This window comes from Dipodomys spectabilis, unplaced genomic scaffold (assembly GCF_019054845.1).
Source record: "Dipodomys spectabilis isolate Male_0828 unplaced genomic scaffold, ASM1905484v1 ptg000108l, whole genome shotgun sequence".
Taxonomy (NCBI): domain Eukaryota; kingdom Metazoa; phylum Chordata; class Mammalia; order Rodentia; family Heteromyidae; genus Dipodomys; species Dipodomys spectabilis.
In genome coordinates, this window is record NW_024870785.1 from 808,848 (window position 1) to 833,304 (window position 24,457).

Genomic DNA, 24,457 nt, shown 5'->3' on the forward strand with positions numbered 1-24,457 from the left:
CAGAGTGAACAGTGACAAGAGGTTGGAAAAAATAAAGGAGATTTGTGACTTCTGCAATTGATAAAAATTAGAACTAAAGCTATAAAGAAAAGGAGGTATGTGAAAGGCATTGTATAAATAGATCCATGGCTCAGTAATTTGAAATGGGGGGAAGGGAGGAGTTGAAGATAATTTCATAACTTGAGCTTTAGTCATATACATATGAATATGCGGTAAACCTATTAAGTTATGTGAACATGCCAAATTATTCAACCCCTCACGCCTGCCTGCCTGCCTATTTATGAGACATTCATAGTAATGCCTGGCATATGGTAGATTCTAAATTAAAGTGAGAGTTGAACTCTAAATCTGTCCTATGCTCTGCCCACCATTCTTACACGAAAGCAATATATCCTGTTTCCTCTCCTCTCAGATTATGAAGGCAGCAATGTGCACAAAGGCCTTAGTTCTTAACTGTTTGGAGTGGCCAGGTGGGAATGAGCCAGCTCAGCACCATGGATTTAACACAGACACTAGGTTTCTCTCCTAGTATGCTTGTCAGATGTGTCAGATATGGACACCGCCACATTACCCAGTGGGACTGTTTGGAAGATGATGTCAGGATGCTGGCCTGGCTGTTTACTCTGTCATACTTTATACTAGACGTTTGAAGAGTGAGCCTCACGTGTGCTGTCTCATGGCAACATTAAGTTTGTAAAACCTGTTCTGAACTACCTTACTTTCCACTATGACATGTACTTTGGGGAAGAAAGCAATTTTTAAAAATGACTGAATTTTAAAAATTCTTCTTGATAAGCACAAGTACATGGCTCCTTGAGCTTATAGAACATGTGGCATTTTAAGAAGGACTTGAAACCACAAGAGTGGACTATGACAAGAATAAAGAAACCAGCTCATTCTCATTCACTTTTGAGTGAGTGGAGGTCAGGGTTTTGTTGAGCGGAGACTGGGGGTTGGGGTGAGTGGAGGTCAAGAGTATTGATGAGTGGAGGTCAGGGGTTTGGGTGAGTGGAGGTTAGGGTTCTGGTGAGTGGAGGTCGGGGGTTTTGGTGAGTGGAGGTTGGGGTTCTGGTGAGTGGAGGTCAGGGGTTTTGGTGAGTGGAGGTCAGGGGTTTTGGTGAGTGGAGGTCAGGGGCTTTGGTGAGTGGAGGTCAGGGGTTTTGGTGAGTGGAGGTCAGGGGCTTTGGTGAGTGGAGGTCAGGGGTTTTGGTGAGTGGACGTTGGGGTTTGGGTGAGTGGAGGTCAGGGGTTTGGTGAGTGGAGGTTGGGGTTTTGGTGAGTGGAGGTTGGGGGTTTTGGTGAGTGGAGGTCAGGGGTTTTGGTGAGTGGAGGTCAGGGGTTTTGGTGAGTGGAGGTCAGGGGTTTTTGGTGAGTGGAGGTCAGGGGTTCTGGTGAGTGGAGGTCAGGGGTTTTGGTGAGTGGACGTTTGGGTTTTGGTGAGTGGAGGTCAGGGGTTTTGGTGAGTGGAGGTCAGGGGTTTTGGTGAGTGGAGTTTGGGGTTTTGGTGAGTGGAGGTCAGGGGTTTTGGTGAGTGGAGGTCAGGGGCTTTGGTGAGTGGAGGTTGGGGTTTTGGTGAGTGGAGGTCAGGGGTTTTGGTGAGTGGAGGTCAGGGGCTTTGGTGAGTGGAGGTTGGGGTTTTGGTGAGTGAAGGTCAAGGGGTTTGGTGAGTGGAGGTCAGGGGTTCTGGTGAGTGGAGGTCAGGAGGTTTGGTGAGTGGAGGTCAGGGGTTTTGGTGAGTGGAGGTTGGGGTTTTTGGTGAGTAGAGGTCAGGGGTTTGGGTGAGTGGAGGTTGGGGGTTTTGGTGAGTGGAGGTTGGGGTTTTTGGTGAGTGGAGGTCAGGGGCTCTGGTGAGTGGAGGTCAGGGGCTCTGGTGAGTGGAGGTCGGGGGTTTTGGTGAGTAGGGCTCAAGGGATTTGGTGAGTGGAGGTTGGGGTTTTTGGTGAGTGGAGGTCAGGGGCTCTGGTGAGTGGAGGTCGGGGGTTTTGGTGAGTAGGGCTCAAGGGATTTGGTGAGTGGAGGTCAGGGGGTTTGGTGAGTGGAGGTCAGGGGTTTTGGTGAGTGGAGGTCAGGGGGTTTGGTGAGTGGAGGTCAGGGGATTTGGTGAGTGGAGGTCAGGGGTTTTGGTGAGTGGAGGTCAGGGGTTTTGGTGAGTGGAGTTTGGGGTTTTGGTGAGTGGAGGTCAGGGGTTTTGGTGAGTGGAGGTCAGGGGCTTTGGTGAGTGGAGGTTGGGGTTTTGGTGAGTGGAGGTTGGGGTTTTGGTGAGTGGAGGTTGGGGGTTTTGGTGAGTGGAGGTCAGGGGTTTTGGTGAGTGGAGGTCAGGGGTTTTGGTGAGTGGAGGTCAGGGGTTTGGGTGAGTGGAGGTTGGGGGTTTTGGTGAGTGGAGGTCGGGGGTTTTGGTGAGTGGAGGTCAGGGGTTTTGGTGAGTGGAGGTCAGGGGCTTTGGGTGAGTGGAGGTCAGGGGCTTTGGGTGAGTGGAGGTCAGGGGTTTTTGGTGAGTGGAGGTCAGGGGCTTTGGTGAGTGGAGGTTGGGGTTTTGGTGAGTGGAGGTTGGGGTTTTGGTGAGTGGAGGTTGGGGGTTTTGGTGAGTGGAGGTCGGGGTTTTGGTGAGTGGAGGTCAGGGGTTTTGGTGAGTGGAGGGCAGGGGGTTTGGTGAGTGGAGGTCGGTGTTTTGGTGAGTGGAGGTCAGGGGTTTGGGTGAGTGGAGGTTGGGGATTTTGGTGTGTAGAGGCTGGAGGTTGGTGAATGGAGGTCAGAATATTACTAGGTGGAGCTCAGGCTTCTAGCCTCTGGCAGACTTGAGCTGAATAATGACATGGTGATTCATTCTGTCAGCAAGGCCAAGTTGACTTTCCTGTGAAAGTGTCAAAGAGCCATGTGCCGTGCTCAGGGACTGTTTTCTTTCTCTGTCGCTTTCTTTGTTACCCCAAGAATATGCTCCACACCTCGAAGGCAAGGCCTGTGTCCGGCTCACACTGTTTGTTTGAAGTGCATGTTTAGTTACCCAACTAAGTGCATTTGTTAATAGACAATTTGTTAATAGACAATGCATTTGTTAATAGAGTGAGTCCTGCTTTAGTTCTAGAGCTTTCTTCTAACTCTAGGTCTGTCTCTCCTTTTTTTTTTCCTTCTGGAGTTCTTAAAATAGGGCCGTAACAGCATGTCACGTATCGGAGACTGAGAGGATAGACTTGGATCTGCACATTTATGTAATATGAAAAAACATGACATGTGTCAAATCCTACTAGAAATGAGAATAAGATACTTCGTTGGGTTTCAACTTGTGAATGGTTGAGAACATTACAAACAATATTGGCATTTACCAAAATATGGGCCTGAGGTTGCCATGGGTCTGAAGGAGCAGAGCGTTCATATGTTCACACTCAGGACCCAGGTCTTAGTTGCAACCACGAGACCACCAGTCTATATGGAAGAAGGCAAACATTTAGCTTGGTTGTTCTTAGGCTGCACGTTGGAAGACAGTTTGTGATAACACATGGGTGAGTGATTGCATGTGCTATTCTCACAAGCTCATCTGCCCACCCTCCCATCTGACCATGCAAAATGTCCCCAGCTCACATAGAGAAGACGTGCACGAGCCTACAGAGAAGCTAAGACCTCTGCTGAGAAGCGAGGGGAAGGAAGAGCTAGCTGTATTCTGGGCTAGTAGTGCCATAGCAGCTCAGTGTATACAATAGCAGGTATATTTTTAGAAAGAAGAGTCCTTGGGATTATGTAAAAAGTGGGAAGCATATCTAGAAGTAATACTTTAAAAAAAACACAAAGTTAGACACATATGATATTCATTGCAGTTTGTGGGAGAGAAAGAAAAATATCCAAATGTCAAGCAGAAGGAAAATGGGTAAAATAATTTTTCAAATATTCCTTTTTGTTTTGTTTTGTGCTTTTTGGTTGGTCATGGGGTTGAACTCAGGGCCTGGGATCTATCTTTGAGCTTTTTTTGCTCAAAGCTGACACTCTACCACTCTGAGCCACAGCACCAATTCCAGTTTCCTAGTGGTTAATTGAAGGTAAGAATCTCATGGACTTTTATGCCTGGGCTGGCTTTGAACCATGATCCTCAGATCTCAGCCTCCTGAGTAGCTAGGATTATAGGTGTGAGCCACCAGTCCTGGGTTCAAATATTCTATTTATGATTTGTGTATGTAGAGCCTGGTGTGGCTATATATAAACTGACCTAGAGCAGGAAATACTGGGACATGAAAAGTCAGCAAGTTCCGCTGTAGGTAGTGCATTTGTGCCACTGCATGGGTGGGTTCATGCAGGTGGTACCATGAGCAACGGTTGCTTTCCTTCTTACATTGGGTTATTCCATACTGGTTGAAAGTCCCCCAATCATCATGCTCAAGACCAGATTTGAAACCCTCTTTCCCCTGGTGCATGGGAAAGGCACACTGGCTAACTTCTCTGTCTACATAGTATAAGCTCAGTCTGGCCAGATTCATTAGCAGAGAAGATGGTGGTGGCTGTTGAGTAAGGGGAAGTAAAGTGAGTAAAGTTAGCACTGGTGCCAACTTAGCCAGAGTGCCAGGACTTGAAATATAAAACGTAAACACATCTTGCCTTACGTTGATATTCTTCAAAGCCTTTAAACAAACAGATTATTTTTGAAAACTAAGAAACAATTCTCATTTCAAAATGAAGCTCTTTTGGTCAGTTGGATATGTCCTGAGTACTGGAGGTCAGAGTCTTGAATCAAATCGTGTCTTCAGTTAGCATGATGATCTCAAATTGAGTCATTTAATTGCTAATCTTCCAGTGTTCCCACCTGTTAAAATTGATAATAATAATCCTTACCCTGACATTCCTGAGTGGGGTGTTGTGGGGTTTGTAAAATGCTTTGAGCTCTTTAGATAAAAGACAAAATATAAACACAAAGTCTCATTAAGATAATTACATAGTGATTTTTTTCAGGTTCACATCCAAGGCTAAATGTAATAATGGAGGCTATCCTATGAGAGCAGGAGTGAAGATTAACTTTCAAAATCCAAGAATAAAATTCCTGACACATTCTGAAGATAAGGATAGCAGGCACATTGGGTTTTAGAAAGCTGCACTTACTTTTGTGAGATTATTCAAAAAATAATAGTAAAAAATGTTAAGTGTCGTGTTTTACTGAAAACATCATTTGTAAAGCGAAGTGATGTCCTCTGTCTCTTGAAAGAGGAAAATCCAAAGGGAGACTCCTGGCGAGTGTTGTCTTCATCGAGGTTTTGTTGTTAGTATGCTGCAAGGTGGTGAAACCTGTCTGAGCCCCGTGTGTAGGGAAGGCTGACTCATTGCTTGACAGCCGCTTCTCAGGCACCGGCCCCGCTGCCTGAGCCATGGCTCAGGGGAGGCACAGGTCCTACATGCTGCTGCTCGCCAGGCGGTCCTGAGAGCCCACCATGTTTTCTGCAGACTGCCCCCCTGTTGGCACCATGGGTGCGTACTACCGCTATAGCCCCAGGTACAGACGGTCCATCTCTGTTCCCAGGCTCTGGAGGTGTCGACACAGGAGGTCCCTAACACCAGAGGAAGGTAAGCTGAAAGCAGACCCTGCCCTTGGTGGCAGCTGGGGAAAGAAGAGCTTTTGTGTGAAACAGAGCTAAATCTGCATGGAGAATCAGAATGGAGATTCCCTTTGCTCTGCTGGAAGGATAACTCTTGGTGAAAGGTCACTGTTTGGCACATAACAGTGGATTCATATATCCTTTAGTTGTAACCTGGTTGCCAGTCTCAGGTCCTGAAACCACAGCCTCTGGATAGTAATATTTTGCATTATATTGCACAAAATGAAACTGTCTGTCTCGAGAGAGGTTATTTTCATCATAAGCACTTTGGAGCATGAGTGTGACACTTTTTTGTTTTGTTTTTTTGTTTTTGTTTTTTTTGGGGGTCCGGTCATGGGGCCTGAACTCTGGGCCTGGGCGCTGTCCCTCAGCTCTTCAGCTCAAGGCTACCGCTCTACCACTTGAGCCACAGCACCACTTCCGGCTTTTTTCTTTTTGCTTATGTAGTGCCAGGGAATCGAACCCAGGGCCTCATACATGCAAGGCAAGCGCTCTACCACTGAGCCATCTTCCCAGCCCCAGTGACTTTTTGTTTTTGAAATATGAAGTTTTGTTCCATTCTTTAAAAACAAGTTGATGTAATAAAATACTGTGCCAGTATCAAGAAATACTTAATCCAGGTTATTTAGTATTTAATGTAAGCCTTGATTAAGTATTGTTCTTTGTGTTTAACTTTTACTATTAATATTATCATGATGTAAAAGGAAGACATTTTTTTTCCTACAGGAGCTTTCTCCTTTCTGTCACACAGATTTAACTTTATATTCAAATTAGAGAAATTACCTGGAATCAATAAATTTTGTACATTGCATTAATTTCAGTCTCAGGATGAGAAACTGGCTTTTTCTTTCCTGTTTCTATTTGCTGCTGCTTATTTGAAGCTATTTTCTCACCTTTACATGGAGTTCTTTGTATGCTCTTGAGGGCCCATATGTTTGGAAAGAAAGTCAACCGTTTCCAAGACTTTGGAATGAAGTAGGTATTAAACGATTAAGAAACTTATTAATAAAACAAATAAGAAAACTGCTTAAATTAAAATTGCCTAGTGGGAGCTAGTAATTATAACAGAAAAAGCAAAAGCTTTCCATGGAGATGGAGAATGTTAGTTAATAGTCAAATAATTTTAAGTTTGCAGCCCTGTTTTGTGATCTTTTAGCTTAGAGATGCGTATGCGCGCATGTGTGTATGTATGTGCATGTGTGTGTGTATGTACATTTGCTCAGAATTCTTCTTATAAAAAAAAGTCAAAATCTGTTTTAGAAAGAAGTCTGCGCAAACACACATTATGCCATTATTTTGATTTGAATAAATAATGTTTCTCTTTCTGAAATTGTCTTTCTAGAAACATGAATGTTGTTTTCCTTCCCTCCTGCTACCCCCAGTCCAGCCAACTAGCATAGATGGTTGTGGGAATGTATTTTAACCACCATGCGCATAAGAAGTTCTTTCTTCAAGGCAGTATTAGTCTTGTGTGTTCTTTCTGTCTCTTGGACATAGTACAAGCATGTTCTCTTTAGTAGATGTGAATGAATCACATATCAGAAATCTGTGTTTACTTTTTGGAATCAATGCAAAACATTCACATTTTACCTTGTGCCTTTGGAGTTCCTTGCTATGCAGGGAGCCAGCATTCAACTCCATCCATTATATTAAGGTTATTTGTTTGGGGAAAAGTTGTTAAAGAGCCTATCTTAGTTAAACAAGAACTGATAGACACTTTGTAAACCTTTCTGCCCTGTTCTTCTCCAAATTCTGGTAATTAAAATGTAGCTTTGTTTTACATACACTCTGAACTTGAACTTATTTTCAAGTTAAATGCAGGATTTCTGCATTGTCTCTGCCATGGTGGGAAATTGCAAATGCCTCTGTTGTTATTGCCAGAACCTGAGAGTATATAGCTTCCATCAGAGTCACCTGAATTCCTTTCCTTTCTCTCTCTTTTGAAGTGAGGGTTGGGGCTTCTGAGGGCTGATGGAGAAGTGTCATTTCTTTGTCAACACCCACTGGTTAAGATGTTTTTGTCCTACAGTAGCAATCCAGAAACTCCACCAGCAAAGAGAGGCTTGTCCCCTTTTACTGTTGGAATAGGCCCAAATCTCAATCTGTGTTTTCTCCTCCATCCTGCTTCTCTTTTCTTGGTATAGAAAAATGGTACCTCTGGCTGGGAAGGTGGCTCAGTGGTAGAGCACTTGCCTTGCATGCATGAGGCCCTGGGTTCGATTCCTCAGCATCACATAAGCAAAAAGAAAAAAGCCGGAAGTGGCGCTGTGGTTGTGGCTCAAGTGGTAGAGTGCTAGCCTTGAGCTGAAGAGCTGAGGGACAGTGCCCAGGCCCAGAGTTCAGGCTCCATGACTGGACCCCCCCCAAAAAAAATGGTACCTCTGAATAGATGACTGGCTTCAATTTCTGATGTTCTGACTTACTGCAGAATCATCCAAAACAGACATTAAATTGGGCCTCTCATTTCAGAGTTGGACTTCACTGGCTGTGGTAGTGAGAAGGATTAGTACTGCTACTAATAACTGTGTGTGGAGCGCTTTGAGAATTTCATTTTGTTTAATCCTTACAAAGCCTTGGGAGATGCCTGTTCCTCCCATCTCAGGCCATGGTCAGATAGCGACTGGGCTGCATTGAAGATGGATGCTTTTTCACTATTGTTTCTTGAATTGTTTGTCTCTGTAGCCTTCAGTATGAAGTTCCTCTGAACCTGCTTTATCAAGGGTAGTTTTGCTGGGAGAGAGCATTTAACCAGGTACCAAATAGTGAGCAGATGTCATTTAATAATTCTGCGAGTTTGGTGGCCAACACAGATTTTTCAGGTTTTTCCCTTGGACAGTGCAGGACTTAGTATAAGCCAAGCATATTTCAGTGTAGCTAGAGAGGTTTGTTTTTAATAAACCAGATGTAAGGAAAGCTTAGAAAACTAGTCTTGATTTATCTAGAAAAAGTTAACCTAAGAAGTTGAACAGTAGTAAGGCTAATGAAAATAGCACTGACCAAACACCAAAGACTGAGTTTAAGTTTGGACCCTCCTTTCCTTGGTTAGATTTCTAGTCTTGTACAAACCTTTAAGATGAGAGATTATAGTCCTCCCTCCCCCAATATCAAGTGTCTCCCTAGTGAACATACATTCCAGGCATAAAGATGATCTCTAACCACTTTGTCAAGACTGTTCACAAGGCCCTTGAGGACTTGAGCCTCTCCTACCTCTTCCATACTCTTAACAGAGCCCAGAGCATCGTCGTCATCATCTTCATCATCATTCTCCTCCTCCTCCTCCTCCTCCTCCTCCTCATCATCATCATTATTAACAGCAGCAGCACTACCATCATCACAAGCAGGAATATGAGCGAACTTAGAGACATGGATAGCAATGCAAATGTACCTGCTATTGAAGTTGAAGTTGTGGGGACTGCTGTTACTCAGAACTACTGAGGATAATAAATCACCTTGCCACCAAGTTAAGGGTCTAGTAAGTAAGGACTTTCTTTTTAAGTTCTAGTAAGAACTTGTTTCAGTATAACAGGGTAATCATGGCATGAGCTGGAAAAAGGGAAGACAGGAACATTTCCTGGTTCCTGCACAGGAAATGGAGACAAAGGCTCAAAACAGTGGCTCCTACCTGGGGTTTGAATACTGAAGGGGGGATTGCACATGGTCCTGCCGTCTGGCAACCCCGCACCTCTGGAGAGTGTCTCTGGGTGCTGCTTATTACTGTGAGACATGGCCTGCTTTAAACCAGGGGCGTGGGCCGAGTCTCAGGTCTGCCAGGCATGCTCTCCAGCTTGCTTTCTCTTTACTCCGTGGTGAAGTGTTTGAAGCAGAAACTACATGCAGCAGTATGTTTTCTGAGAATAGATTTCAGAATGAGAAATGCAGGAAATGTAAGAAACAACACACCGAGAGAAAACAGAAAAGGCAGTCCCAGGCCCTCACCTGTCCACAGCGGTGTGTTAAGTGCGTTCTTCCACAGTGCTGTGGCCTGTGGGGGAACATCTGCGTGTGAGAGGCGGGAATGAGAGCGGTGGGGTGTGGGGTGAGGCGGGCTGGCAAGAAGTCAGGTTTCTCCCTATGGCCATGTTTCCCAGGCATAAGGATGAAATCTCACCTCCTTATCCTACTCAGTCATGGGACCTTAAGTACCTGAGCCTTGCCTACCTCCTCCACAAGCTGGCCTTGTTCCAGGCTATTGAAACATGACATCTTCTGACAAAAGGCATTCTTGCATAGGGTCTGATCTGCCCAGTTAAAATTTACTTATTATTGAGGCACCGAGTGTTATTCCCCATTCCTTATGACCATCAGGCATCTTTTCAGATTGGCCTCGATGGCTCTATTGTTTATGTCCATAGAAATCTCCTTTGATCTGTGTAGCTCTTTGCTTTCTTCACAGAAGACGGGACTTCTTGAAGGCAGGGGCTTGTCTTGGCTATGTATCATGCATTTTCAGTGCCTGATGTAGTTGGAGCTTCATCAGTATTTTGAGTAAATAGACAGAGGAAGTTTTGATGGACAGGTAAATGTTACCTATAAAATCCGTACACTGGTTGTATGTTGGATCAGTGATGAACACATGTGCCCTCCAGCAGCAGGCTGAACAGTTGCTATGGAGATGTTCACAATGTTTTAAGCAGAGAGAGGAAAAAGAAGGAATGAAAAATAAAAACCTTCCAGAAGCCAGAGATCTCATCACTGAAGCAGGATCATATTCATTCTTTTAATTATAGTACCTTTAGGAACATTTGAGTTATACCTTTAGCCAGGCCATGAGAAATGCAGATTTTATTGTTCCAGTGAGACACTGCAGCTGCCATTACTCCGTATTTACTTACCGACTCTCTCTAATACGGGTGCATTGTTGGTCACACAAGAGAGGAAGGAAAGCCTAGCTGCTTTTGTCATGAGACAGAGACGTGGGTTGCGTGGGACTTCTGCTGTGTACACAAACAAGCAGCTGGATGGCTGCAGTGGTTGAGCCAGCAGTGGCTTGCACCCAAAACGGAACAGGAAGACAGGCTGCTTGGGAACCCAGGGACCACACGATGTGCTCCACTCTTTCCTGAAAGCCTCTTGGAACATGTTCGCATTTTCGTAATTTCTGAAGTCATGAAACACTAGGGCCCTTGTTTCGTCTGCCTTTGTCTTAAAGCTAGGCACCTAGGTGCATGACTCAGAGTGCTCGGTGGTTTTCTTCACACAAACCGCAGTTGGAGGCCTGGGAGGGACGCGTGGAGACCCACTGCGCTCCTGCAGAGCATGGGGGCCGGGGGCAGACACCAGCAGGAGGACTCCTTCACAGAGAAGTCTGTAGGCAGGAGAGCTGCCTGGGAGGAGGTGTGGCTGGATGCTGGGGAGCCAGGCTCAAAGCAACCCCTGAGCTGGGGAGCAAGCAGAGAGCTATTTGTCTGGGTTCCCACATTTATAGGAATAAGAATAATTAAAGCATAATAAGAATAATTAAAGGTCCAGTAGAAGCAGTTCTCAGTCAGAGTTTTATTAAAGAAGACTCTGCTTTGAAGCAGGTGATCCTCAGGTACCTAAACTATAAGGAAGTAGTCTAGGAGGAGTCAGGGCTGAAGGAGCCCCACACACCATTGAGGAAATAGACTCTGAGAAGCAGCACTCAGAGTCCACTGCCCAGCATTCAGAGTGATGAGCAGATCCTGCACTTTCCTCTGGGCTCATCTTTATTACTCAAAGATGGGCACAGCGATGACTGAGTAGGTGCTTGTGCTACTAAATTCAGAGGCTGGGTTGTGAGAAGAAGGGGGCTCCATGTATCGGTGCCCACTGATGTTTGCATGGTCTCTGAGAGAAGGGCATGCTTCCTGGCAGAACAAATTGTCATCAGAGAAAGGTGGCTTCATACTTCCTACATACCATATTCTATGCTTATAACTAGGCTGTGTAGCTCTCCTCAGAAAGTTCAATAGATTCTATTTTATTAATGTAGAATTTTAATTTTTATTACAAATATATAGCCATCACAAAAATATAGAGAAGTTTATAAGGATAGAAAAATTGCTTTAACATTTAAATCTTCATCTAGTTTTTTCACAAAACTTGGGAAAAAACTCTGTACTTGATGTACAATTTTTGAGTCAACATGTTATAAACTTCATTTCATATTTGTGAGCCTTTCATCTACACTGCTTCAATTTTGTGGGCTGTTCTTTGTAGAAAATGCACCATCCAGCTAGTATCATTTTCTAGTTTTGGACACTGGGATTATTTATAATCTTTTAGTATTTTATTGATGTAATAAACTTTTTTTTACCAGTCCTGGGCCTTGAACTCAGGGCCTGGGCACTGTCCCTGAGCCTCTTTGTGCTCAAAGCTAGTGTTCTATCACTTGAGCCATGGCACCACACAGCTTTTTCTGAGTAGCTTATTGGAGGTAAGAGTCTCATGGGCTTTCTTCTCCGGGCTAGCTTTGAACTGCAATCCTCAGATCTCAGCCTTTTGATGAACATTTTTTTGGATGAACATTTTTTTGCATCTGACATTTACAATTGAGAAAATTTCTTTAAGGTGAAATATTATGTAATTAAAAGTGTAATTTTTATCCTCCTCTTAATATTTGTTTTCAGATTGTCCTGCAATTTTTATTCAGAATATTCCCATCCAAAGAGTATTTGTATGTGTTCTCAATTGTTTATTCAACAGACACTTAGTAGGAATATTCTGATCCTGGGTACCGTATGAGTCCGGGGCTGTCTCAGACACAATGGCTGCCTTCATGGCTGCCTTCTTGCCTCTTAGAATAGAGAAAGAGCAATGTATTTTTCTTTTTGCTTGCATTTCCTTTACTACTAATGGTAGTAGTAATGGTTGATCATGAATTCTTATTTGTCCTTTTCCCATTTATCTATTAGTGTTTTAAAGAAACATAGAAACTATGAGCCATCGGCCAGCTGTCTTGATAGGAACCTCGCAAATCTTATTTGCATGTCAGAATGAACACACTTGATTATTCAATAAAATAATTTAGTTTAGTTGCTACTAAAAGATGTACCCATCTTCACCTTGGTTAGTGCCATGAGCCACACTCTGGAACAAGTATGGATCATTCCTTTCTTGCTTTTGGAGGGAATGGGCTATAAATGGTGAAGTTATGGCAAATGTGCTACATTGTTTGTTTTTGTCTTGGGCGACCCACAGCCCGTTTCAGCATTAGTTCTGTGAACTGATTGATGATGTGAAAGTTTCATATTGGGAGGCAGACTAGTAATCAATAGTGAAGGCTGAGGTCACAGACGGGCCAGCGGCAGTGGTGTGTGGAATGTAAGATAAATTGCTTTGGGGGTTTGTCTGGATTTACTAAGACAGGGAGTTGTTTAGGCAAAGATTGCCTTCTAGAGTCCCTTTGAAGTGACCGTCTAATGAATCAAGGAGAGGGCATTAAATCCCTGTTGGTGAGAGCATGGAAAGAGGAAGAGGATATGGCTACGCGTCCGGAGCCAAGGGCCGTCAGCTGAACTTTCTTATGAGTGAGGAGAGGAATTTGGATGATTGAGTAATGCGAGTTGTTCTTTTCAGTTCTTCTTTTCTCTTTTTTATTCTTTATTTTTTTCTAGACTTGTCCTTGCTTAATTATTCAATAGCATAGTTGGAAGCTTACATAATGAAAGTAGTATCTTACTAACAGCATATTACACTCTCAAAATTTCCTGCTCCTGTGTTTCTTAGAAAGCAGGATAGTCCCCTTTGGAGTTCATTTCCTTTTCTCATATGCAGTTTCCTTCTTCCTCTATACCTGGGATCACAGTCACCAAATGGTCTAGCATACTGTTCACCTTTACGTGGTTCCCTCCATAAAGACTATTACCATAGTTACAAGCCTTCTGGTACATTGTCTGATTGATTACACATTCCTTTTGATTTCTTCTGAAGGATGATAAGGATACTGATAAGGATGCCATTGAGAATTGCCAAGTAAGTAGACAAAGAAAGAGACATAGGATACCCTAAACATGACACCTCCCCCACATTCTCACTTCCTGTGTGTGGGAAGCCATTTCTAATAAGTCACAAGGCTCTCCAACTGACTCTGAAGATGGCCTCAGAATTCTAGCCACTCACACCCGCAGTGTAGCATCCAACCTGAAGTCTGTGTTCTTTGCTGATAGATCTATAACATACCTCTGGGACTATACATGTTAATCATCATTGATTATTGATCTACCTAGAATATCTGAAATATGCTATCACAGGAACACTATAATCCTATTCACATCGAAGGAAGCATATCTGATCCTTTGCATTGCTATAGCTAGCTTTTTCAGTGCATTAGTTATATGGCTTAAGATAATAAGTGCTATGGATAAAATACTTTAAGAGAGGAAATTTGGTGCCAGTCAGGGCTAAGAAGATTCTTCTCCTGAAAGGATATTTGGGCAAAACACCTGAATAGTGGGAAGGAATCAGACGTGTGAAAGTCTAGCAGAGGAAACATCCAGGGCAAATGCCAGCCGTGTGGGTGAAGTCAGCCTGCCTACAGAACCGCAAGAAGGTGGAAGGTGGACGGCCAGACATGGGAGGAGGAGGAGGGTGGAGTCAGGCCAGGAACCTGCATTGCGTTTAACTGTTACAGAAATCCATGGGAGGATTTTAGGGTGGGATGTGAAGGAAAGAGAGGACTCACGGATGAATTAGGTTTTAATCCCTTTGCTGAGCAGAGAAAGGTTGAGAGAGCAACACCCTAAGGAAGAAAATCAGATTTGGAGTGAGTATTAGTCATGTGGCGAGTTTCAAGAGCGGTTATGTCCATCCACTGGAGTTTGGGTGGCATTTAGAGCATCGGATATGAGTTTGATGACGGTGCTTTTAGTCATTGCAGGTGGCTGAGGGACAGCATAGGGTGTTTCAGCTAGGTAGGTAGAGGCCAGGGGTACTGCTGAGCATGCCACAGTGCAAGCAGCGTCATCCCACAGGAAGCAAAAGAAGCAGCTAGCAAAGTGACTGGGAGCACTGGAAGGAAAGCTGTGAGTTTTCTCAAAAGGAATTAAAGAAACAAAAAACATTCATCAGCTCTGCTACGGGGAAGTGCCCCGAGCTCAGGACCAAGCTGAGCACTGACCACTGGGTTTGGAAAGAGGATTCTTTACTCAAACTTCCTTTGTAAATTTCAATAGATGTTTATTTTTTAGACTCCTGTGTATACTAAAGGAAGCCGTTTTATTTTTATTTTTATTGTCAAGGCGATGTACAGAGGGGTTACAGTTACATAAGAAGGTGATGGGTGCATTTCTTGTCAAACCACAAAGTCAACCTACGTGAAATTTTCACTCCTGGGAAGTGTTGCACCCTGTCTGCATTTCCATTTTCATTTGCAGGCATCCACTGAGATGTCTTGGATATGCTGAATCCCAAGTTCTTATATAAGCGGCAGCTTTCTCTAGGCCTCCCCTGCATTTCTATAATTTAGGATTTGTAATTTTTTGTTTCAAATAGAGGAAGAGCCAACAAATGATTGGCCTCTCACATCAGCATGAGTCAGTGCTGTAACCTATACTTTTACTTACATGATTAATTATGAGCATTTGGCAAGAAAATTTACTTCTATATATCTAAATAAAATTTAATCCCACAATAAAACCTGACTTCTGGAATACTCATCGGCATGTGCAATTCTGTCTAGTCATCTTTGCTATTCTGAAGCCGTTTCTGACCATCTTGAGCTTACTTATGATTTCTCAGCAGCATGAAACTCTTAGCTTCTTATTCTGTTATTTACTGGAAATGTCCCAGAGAATGACTCTGAACTCAAGTATACTGACAAATCCTTCTTGACGAAAAAAATACAGGCTGAATTCAATTCTTTTCTTAGGATAGAATTAGCTTGCTTTATGGATCAGTTGCTTTCCTGAGGAATTTGCTTATGAAGTTAATTTTCTTTTCTGTAAATTGATTTTTCTCCTGGCTCCATTTTAAATTGGATGCTTGGGCTTTCTCGTAGGATAACAGTCCCAAGACACAGCAAAATCACACTGGAGGTTACAGCAGTCACTTTACAGACTTTCCAAGTTATTAAGGTAAAGATGATAGGGTTAATTTCATATTTGGCCAAATGGAATCACGTTGAATTGACAAAATACATTGAGCTGGAGGAGGTGTGGCTTAAATGGTAGTGTGCCCCCTGGCAAGCATGAGTCCATGAGATCAAACCCAGCATCACTAAAAATAAAACGAGGAAACATGGTAAGACCTGAATCGGACGTTTTGAAAAGACCCTGACTACTCCAATATCCTTCTCTATGAGATCAGAACACTCATTATATTATACTTTGAAGAGAAAATGAGAAGCAAGAGAGACACTTCAAAGTATATAAAATAAATATGAGAATATATTTACTGAATTGAACTTGAATGAGACTTGTGAAATGCAACTCTCTCCCATTCTAACGTTTTGCTTCCATGGTGTCTAACTCAGGCTGGAGCGAAGGCAGGATTTGTAGCAGCATGAATTTATGCAGAGCCAGGCAGTGCTGAGAGGACATTGCATGCATTACTAACTCTCCAATACTGAGGTTCAAACTCAAGGCCTTGCACTTGCTAGGCTAATCCTCTGTTTGCTTGAGTTATATCCCCAGGCCTATTATTAACTCTTAAATCCTTATAGAATCCCAGAAGACAAGAAACACTACTTCTTCCTTTTTCAGAGGAGACTGAGTCATAGCAAAGTTAAGAAATGAAATAAATCCAAAGCCAAATAATGTTGCACACTCTGCCTCCAACTTAGGAGGTTTTTGGAAAAGGGGAAATGCAGAAAGGCCTCATTTCCTTTGGATTACAGCAGGTATTGACTGAGGAGGCAAACTCTCCAGGCTTGATAGCTCCCAAAGACGGCATGGGCCAACTGCACTGCTGCTGTTAGTCTAATTCAGTATGCTCCACATCAGGAGTGGGTTAGTAAATACAAAAAGCCCAAGGGCAGGGAATAACCACCATTTCTGGTGCCAATATTGTGTCTGAGAGGGTTCCTGACAGAGAAATAGGTGTATATTCCTCAAAGTGCTCAAGCTAGAGATAACGTAAGAAATGGTATCCAAACGCAAAGACTGAGTTAAGAAACCAAGCAAAGTTTACGTCGTTCTCAGGAATAGCGGGACGCCCTTACCCACCCTAGCCTGAAGGGGAGGGGAGGGGTGAGTACTATGGAAACCCCACAGAACGGGGCCATGGCCAGCTGCTAAGAACCACAATTGTAGAACAAGGTAGCACCTCCAAAATCTTGGTCCAGTCGTAGAGCAACACGGCTTCTTTCCCCTTTGCCCTCCTAGAGAGCTCTTCATGTTAGATGCTTTTCTCAACGGTTTGGTCACCGGTGGCTGTCTGCCTTCTCAGGTCGTGGAGTGCCTGGGTAAGGATACTCAGTTTGAATTTCCCTGTAGGGTGATTTGCCATAGCTGTCTTTTGAGGACCCTTCCATGTCAGTATCTCTAGGCTGGTTTTCTTGAGTGGGTCTTGTTTCTTCCAGAATAATGTTCACTTAACTGCCTAACCCTAGATACTTACTAATTAGTATTATGAGAGCCTATACTAGTATTACGGGAAATACATTTTGTGAATATGTATTCATTTTGGAAGGAGTTTTTAAAATTATTCATGATGTAGTTGATAATCAAAGGCTTATATTTTGTAGACTTAAACTGCACATCATTAATAGTTACATAGTATCTCTGAAGACTAACCCCCACTGGTGCATCAGTTTATATAATAACTGTGACATTAAAAGGAAAATATTCAAAGTTACTTATAGTAAATGCTATGTGATGCATTTTCTACATTTCTGCATAGTCTTCACTTCAAAAATAATTTTCAGCAGGGCGCCGGTGGCTCACGCCTGTCATCCCAGCTACTCAGGAGGCTGAGATCTGAGGATCAAAGTTCAAAGCCAGCCCAGGCAGGAAAGTCCGTGAGACTCTTATATCCAATAAACCATTCAGAAAACCGGAAATGGCGCTGTGGCTCAAGTGGTAGAGCGCTCGCCTTGAGCCGAAGAGTGCTGGGACGGCGCCCAGGCCCAGAGTTCAAGCCCCACGACCGACAACAACAACGACAAAAAATTCAGTGCTCATCTATATTGCTTATTATCAGACATATCACATTTTTTATTCCATAGACATTTGAATTTACAGTATTGAATTTCTTGGGCATTTATTATCTGAGGACAGTCGGAAGCTCGTAAAGCCTCCTGCATTTGACCCTTTCTTAGTCTTTTCTGTCTCAGCTCTTACTTTGATGCATTGACTCCTAATTCCATCCACCCTTCGCATCACTTGTGCTTATATGTGCTACTGTTTCTCAAGGTTGAGAATATTCACTTAGGTAATGTTTCCCCCTCATTTAACATCTGTATTCCTCTTGGGGAAAGACGGTGGAAGAAAGCTAAGGCAGTGATGCTCATAAGGGGTATGTATATACCTCTTTAAAATGCAATTTCATTCAAAGCTAGGTCTATAAAAGGCTCCACTTGGGACTCAAGAGTCACGCGCTTGACCTCCAGAAGGAGACATTATCGGGTATCTATGAAGGACCCTGGGGAATGTGGTCTGGGGAGAAGGTCAGTCACTACCCGGAGCTGGTGTGTGTGGTGATGGGGAGTCTACTTGTATGATCTGGACAGATTTGAGGTCCACTGCACTGCAGTGCCGAGTTCGGTTATTCCCTTTGGGTTTCCTTCCCTCAAGTGTGGGGTGCTCACTGAGCCCATCTATAAGTGTACAGGTTTCCTTACTTGAAAGGGACTTCCTGTGTCCCCCGAGTGGCGTGGACACAGCCGGGAGCGTTCCTGAAACAATGCTGGGTCCAGTTCCATATCAGGCACGTTATCTCGGTTTTATTGGTAAAATAATAAAGACTCAATGTGTTTTGATAACTTCACCATGGTTCAACAACGAATAAAAGCCACAGGCAGGAACTGAGCTCACCTGCCAAAGCCCTGCCCATGCCCTTTCTTAAAGTATATTTTATCATCTTTAAGTAGTTGTGCAAAAGGGCCACCATTCAACAAATCCGCTTACGACCACGGTGCCACCCTTCCATCATTCCCCCACCTGCTCATGTTTTAGTCACTCACAGTTACTCCCCACCCCCAGACCTCCGCACTCCTGTCTCTGGACTGACAATAATATCCTAAGCAGACACAAACGTTTTCCTAGAACCTGGAGTTTCATTCTGCCCCTGCTGCTAACGGGTATGCTATAATATTGGGATCTTGCTTCCACTATAGAATGAGCAGGTAGGTGGAGAGACACAAAAACTTTTCCAATTCTACATTCTCTTCTTACTGAGCTTAAGCATGATTTTAGACAATCAAGCAAAATTGCACTTGTTTGGTGGCTCTGCAACTCTCCTCAAAGATGCTCAAATTGCTGTGGTCCCTTCCCCAGACTGTACTCCTTCCTGGTCCGCCAGAAGCTTCCTCCCTCCTAGCCACCCATCCACCTTCTGCCCTGTGAATCAGTTCTCTCATATACACCTAGTGAGGAGAGTTAGAGCTGAGATGGATTGCTACGATACTTTCTGCAAATTCTAGCTACTGAGCTAGCTTGGTTACATGATATCATTGAACACCACTGGGCTAAGAGGGGTTGCATCATGGGTAGCCATTCATTTCTAATTGACCGAGACCAGCCGTGATACTCTACTGTCGCCAGAGCTCTGGGTATAGACATGAATAATTATGCACAGTGGCACACACAGCCCCTACAGATACTTCACACTGTCGCTTTCCACGAGCCACTTTCTGTTTCTCTGGCTTGTAAGCGCATGTTTGAATAACATAACAGGAGACAACCTGTCTATCTTTACATATCAGCTCTGATATTCACGGCTGAGACAATGTCACCTTTTGAATTTATTTTAAGTCAAGTATGATGGATGGCCTGAGGACCTACAACATAGAAGCTAAAACTCTTGAGCGTTTCAAGCTGAGACTTTTTTTAATAACCTCTTCTATTTTCGTGGCATAGCCACTTCATCATTGCTGCCAAGTAAGGGCTTGTCTCGACAGGAAATTAGAGAAAACCTGAAAGGTACTGTGATTTTGTTCCTTGGGAACTTTTGTCTAAGCTAGAAGCTGATGGCTCACGCCTGGAATCTTTGACAATTGGAGGCTAAGATCAGGAGGACCACAATTCAGTGCCAGCTAAGGCCAAACGTTCCCAAGACCCCAATTTAATTGGTAAAAAAGCAGGCTTCCCTGGCATAGCCTGGCAGTGCCTGTAATCCCAGCTACATGGGAACAGCTGCCCTGGGCTGTGGTCAGGCAGCCTGGGCAAAAGGTGAGACCTATTCAAAACACAGCTAAAGCAAGAAGCCTGGATGGATATGTGGCTCAAATGGTAGACTCTCTGCCACCTGCCTGGCCAGTGCAAAGCCCTGAGTTCAAACCCCAGTACCACCAAAAGTAAAGAAGAACTTTTTCCAGATGTGTTTACTTTAGAGTATGTTTTCAGTCCTGCATTTTGAAATGTATGTTTGTCTTCAGATATATTTAGATGATCAAAGGCCATGCCTGGTTTACCAGGAGTGGCAAATGTAGTTTGTGAATCCAGGGGTAACTCTGGTCTGGGGAGAAGATCAGCCACTCCTTGGAGCTGTTGCCTTTGGTGATGGTGATTCTATTTTTGGATCTTAGGCAGATTTGGGGCCTGCTGCCCTGCAGTGTCTCCATGAATTTGCATGTTGATCTTGGGGTAACTGTGAGGAGATGCGTGTCCTATGACTTCTCACCTAGTTTTCAGACCTTCTACATCGAACAATTACTTATACTACAGCATTGAAAATAAAAATAGTGGTCTTTAATCCTTCTAGTGAGAAGATACAAGGTGCATGGTAGTTATAGAGCCTCCAGAGCAGGCCGATTGGATAGAGGATACCCGGCTGCTACTTCAACTAGCAGACCCTGAATCTCAACGGTTTACCACACATTTGTTCTTGGTCACTGGCCTGAGAGTTGGCTGAGCTTCATATGACCTGTGTGGGTACACTTGAACATCCCTGCAGGACTGGGCTTCTAGGGCCTTCTATCTCATGGTGATGGCAGAGCACAAAGAAAGGGGTAAAGGCCGGATGTGCTGACTCACACCTACAATCCCAGCTACCCAGAGAAATAGAAGCATCGAGGCCCACCCAGCCTAAAAACTCGTGAGACCCTCATCTCAACCAGTGAGCTGGTCTTGGTTGTATATATCTGTGACTCCAGCTACATGGGAAGGAATGAGGAGGATTGAGGTCTGAGACCCTGCGTGAAAAGTAAACACCAATATGAAACAAAAAACAGTTGGAGGTATAGCTCAAATGCTGGAGTAGTTACCTGCCTGCCTAATAAGCCCAAGGCCCCCAGTTCAAATGTTAGGACAACAAACAAATAAGTAAGGCCCTATGACTGTTAGGCCTTGGTTTAGAATTGTGCATTGTTGCTTTGCCCTCATTCCATTGGCCAAAGCCATTCATGTAGCCAACCAGTCACACAGCCAGACCCGGGGTCCAGGGCCCAGAGGCAGTATCAAACATGGACTCTCGTGGAAGGATACACACAGCAAAGCAGAAAAGGCCTTAAATCGGTGGTGAGAGTGCAGGGAATTACAGAGTCGGGCAGAAAACACACATTCCACTTTGGAAGGATGGGTGGCAGGCCTGCCTGGTCCCCACGGCATGTTACCTTGTCTTTCTTACTGCTTCCACCATTTTCATGTAAACCCCAGGCTGATGTCATAGGTTAGTTTAGTCTCGGGAAATAAAGCTCATCATTTGAATGGTTGGGAAAGGCACAGATTTTGCAGCTGGTCCCAAGGTCAGCCCCCCTAGTGTGTGTGTACACCCACGCTGTTATGTTAAGTGTGGTCAGCTGTGAATTCACCTGTGTGTGTATGTGTGATCAATCAAGTTACTGCAGTGACTTTCAGAAGCAAAATAACTAATATTAAAACATTTTAATGGTACATTGATAATGCACACATTTCAGCATTTCACAAGGTAATAACAATCTAACACTCTAAAGCATGCCTGTATCATAAACTAAAGGAAGTTGATGGTTCTGACATATCTGCCTAATTTCAGGTAATTTTCTCTCTATTGTTTGCTAAGCTGAAGAGAGTAGCGTGGGCATTATCTTACTGATGTGTTATGTTTTACTGAAACACTTGTGTTTATTTTAATAAAAGTCTTCATTTAAAAGTATTTGATCATTTTTGGGGTTTTGGGAAAATTGAATCTGTCCTGTGTCCTAACTTAGTCAAACTTTCAAGAAAACTAGTTTCATCTTGCTTCTTTCTGTCCTTGCTTTTTTCCCTGTAATGATCTCTTGCCAAGTTATGAGGCATAGTGGTTTTATCACACTTGTTTTCTTCACAGGGCTATTGCCTGGCTAAATATTAACCATTTATAACCTGTCCCTTTAAAACTAAACCCATGGAGTTAATTTTTATAGTTTCTGCTTAAACTTTCCATTAATTTGCCTCTACATAAGTGAAACTGGATTCTATGCCTCACCTCACCAATGAAGCATCTGGCCTCGCGGGAGCGTGAGTGTGTTTGCATGTGTGTGCACGTGCATTCCCCTGTGTAAGTGTGCATGTGTGTGTTATCGAAGATGTCAGAGTCTTGTTGTTACGGGCATTACCACTTTCTCATGTTTGCATGATAAGCTCAGTCTCACCAGACAGGGAGCCTCTGCTGACGTAAGCGTTGTCTTGGGTGCTGTGCATTGCACTCTGTGATATATGCATACATACCTATATATGCACACACATATACATTATGCTTTACCCAAAGCCAGCATCTGCTGCAAAATAAAAATGAGAAGCAGAGGGATACAAAGCAAGGGATCTGAAATACTTTGGAAGTGAGATACTCTAAGAGCACCAAAAATTTAAAATTGGATTATTTCCTTTTCTTTTTACCAAACCTGTGCAGGATTCTTCTTGAAGGGAGAATGACTCCTACCCATGGAGCTGAGAGGGTTCTGAACTGTCTCCATTGGTTAAAGTATACCCTACACTAACTTCCTCTCAGGGTCTCTGTGAGGAGAGGGTACAGGTGCTTGGCAGAGTATCTGTGAGGAGGTGCTTAGCAGGGTCTCCGTGTGGATGTAACGGAGGTGCTCAGCAGGCAGCCTTTTCCATGCTCCCGGAGGTACTTTTAGGCGTTTGTCAGCCGGGCCGGGGTGAAGGGTACTGTGGAAAGGTGCTCATCCTGTGAGGGAAGCCATAGCCTGGGTCTGCAGAGGAGGGAGGCCATGTCTTGTCCTGGATTCCCAAGGAGCAGTTTGGGGACAGTGTGTCAGGGAAGTGTGACTGAAAATTTAACACACGGAACAAACAAACCAAAAGCAAAACCTTAGCTGTATCAACAGCAACAACAACAACAAACGACACTACTCTAAAGGAGAAGCACATAGAGCCACAGCCCCTTTGTGAGCTGTTCTCTGCCCCCATTAGTTTTTAAACATTTTTATTGTAAAGGTGAAGCACAGAGGGTTGCAGTTCCATAAATCAGGAAATGAGCACACTTCCTTTTGAACAGTGTCAGCCACTCCGTTTCCCCTCTTGTCTCCCCCGCCCCCAGTTGTATAGTTCATTTCCAACCTAGTGTCTAGTGAGTGTCGCTGCTGAGTTGGTTCACCCTTTGTCCCACTGTTTCTGTGCTCCCCCCCCCCCCAAATCATATAAGCTGATAAAGAAGACAGACGTCAACTATGGCAACAAATAAACCACAGGGAAAAAATGACCATAGGCAGTACAATAAAAACAACGACAACAACAACATTTGTTCCCACATTGTAAATCCTGTTACTTTTAAGTCAGAGCTTCAGCATGGTGGGATGGAAGTCATTGGTAGCCTGGGGTCAAAGCTAAGAGGCTTTTAAGAGATTATGTATAATAAATACCCCACAGCCATCCCTCTTGCAAAACTACTAAGCTCAATCTTTGATTTCTACCTAGTTGCATAGTATTTTACTAATGTTGCTTACTAGGAATCAGGAGAGGACTAGGGATCTGAGTGCCAAATGAGACTTGTCAGAGGTAATCTAACCTACTGTTTTCCAAAGGACCACCAATGGCTTCCCACACGCTTTGCAGATACCCCTTTAAATGAATCCTGGGATCAAGTAAGTGTGGAAAACCCTATTACACAGTTAGGTTTCTTTACTGAAGGATACTTTAAGGTCTTCAGGATGCGCATGTAATTCACATCTCTCAAAGAGATGCTCTATGTTGCTTTTATAACCAGAAAGATCTTTTTATTGCAGAATACATGTTATCATTTCAAGACTATCTGGCAGAGTTCAGACGTATAGTCACAAGAGCATGGCCTCTCTTGTTAAACTACCTGGGATCAAATCCTGGCTGTACCATATACTGATTTTATTATGGTCTTGCGTAAACTGCTCAGCCTCATTGTGCTTCCATTTCTCCATTTGAAATGCAACACTTAACGGTGGATTATGTTAAACATTGAAGAACGGGGCCTGACATAAAAATTGGCTAGGTAGGTAAGAGTGAGCTAGGGTAACACCCTCATTTCAAAGAAGATGACCACACTAAAGTGAGAATCACCATGCCGGTAATTATCTCCAGAAATAAAGACAGACAGGGTTCATGTTGTGTCCCACACTGCTAACTTATCTCAGGCACCACCATTTAATAGTAAAATCAACAGCTCCGGCCTCGTGGTCTGGCCCCCAGGCTCCATCTCTGTTCTGTTCTCAGTGAGCATGAACCATGTAGCCTGGGTGTTTAGCAAGAACGTGGGCAGAATAGAGCTAGTAGACTTTTCTAAGTTGGGAATGTTTTTGCTTTTTGTTAGTGAGATCCGATAGAGTAAGAAGAGTATATACTATTATGTTGTTAGTATATGCTAACAACATAACTAAGAAA

The 24,457-nt window shown here is 43.7% G+C and overlaps 1 protein-coding gene across 1 annotated transcript in view; it reads left to right on the forward strand.

Moving 5' to 3' along the window:
- The window catches only part of Fmn1 (formin 1), a 219,472-nt gene that overhangs the window by 21,077 nt on the left and 173,938 nt on the right, over positions 1 to 24,457 (forward strand). The gene's annotated exons all lie outside the window — the stretch shown is intronic.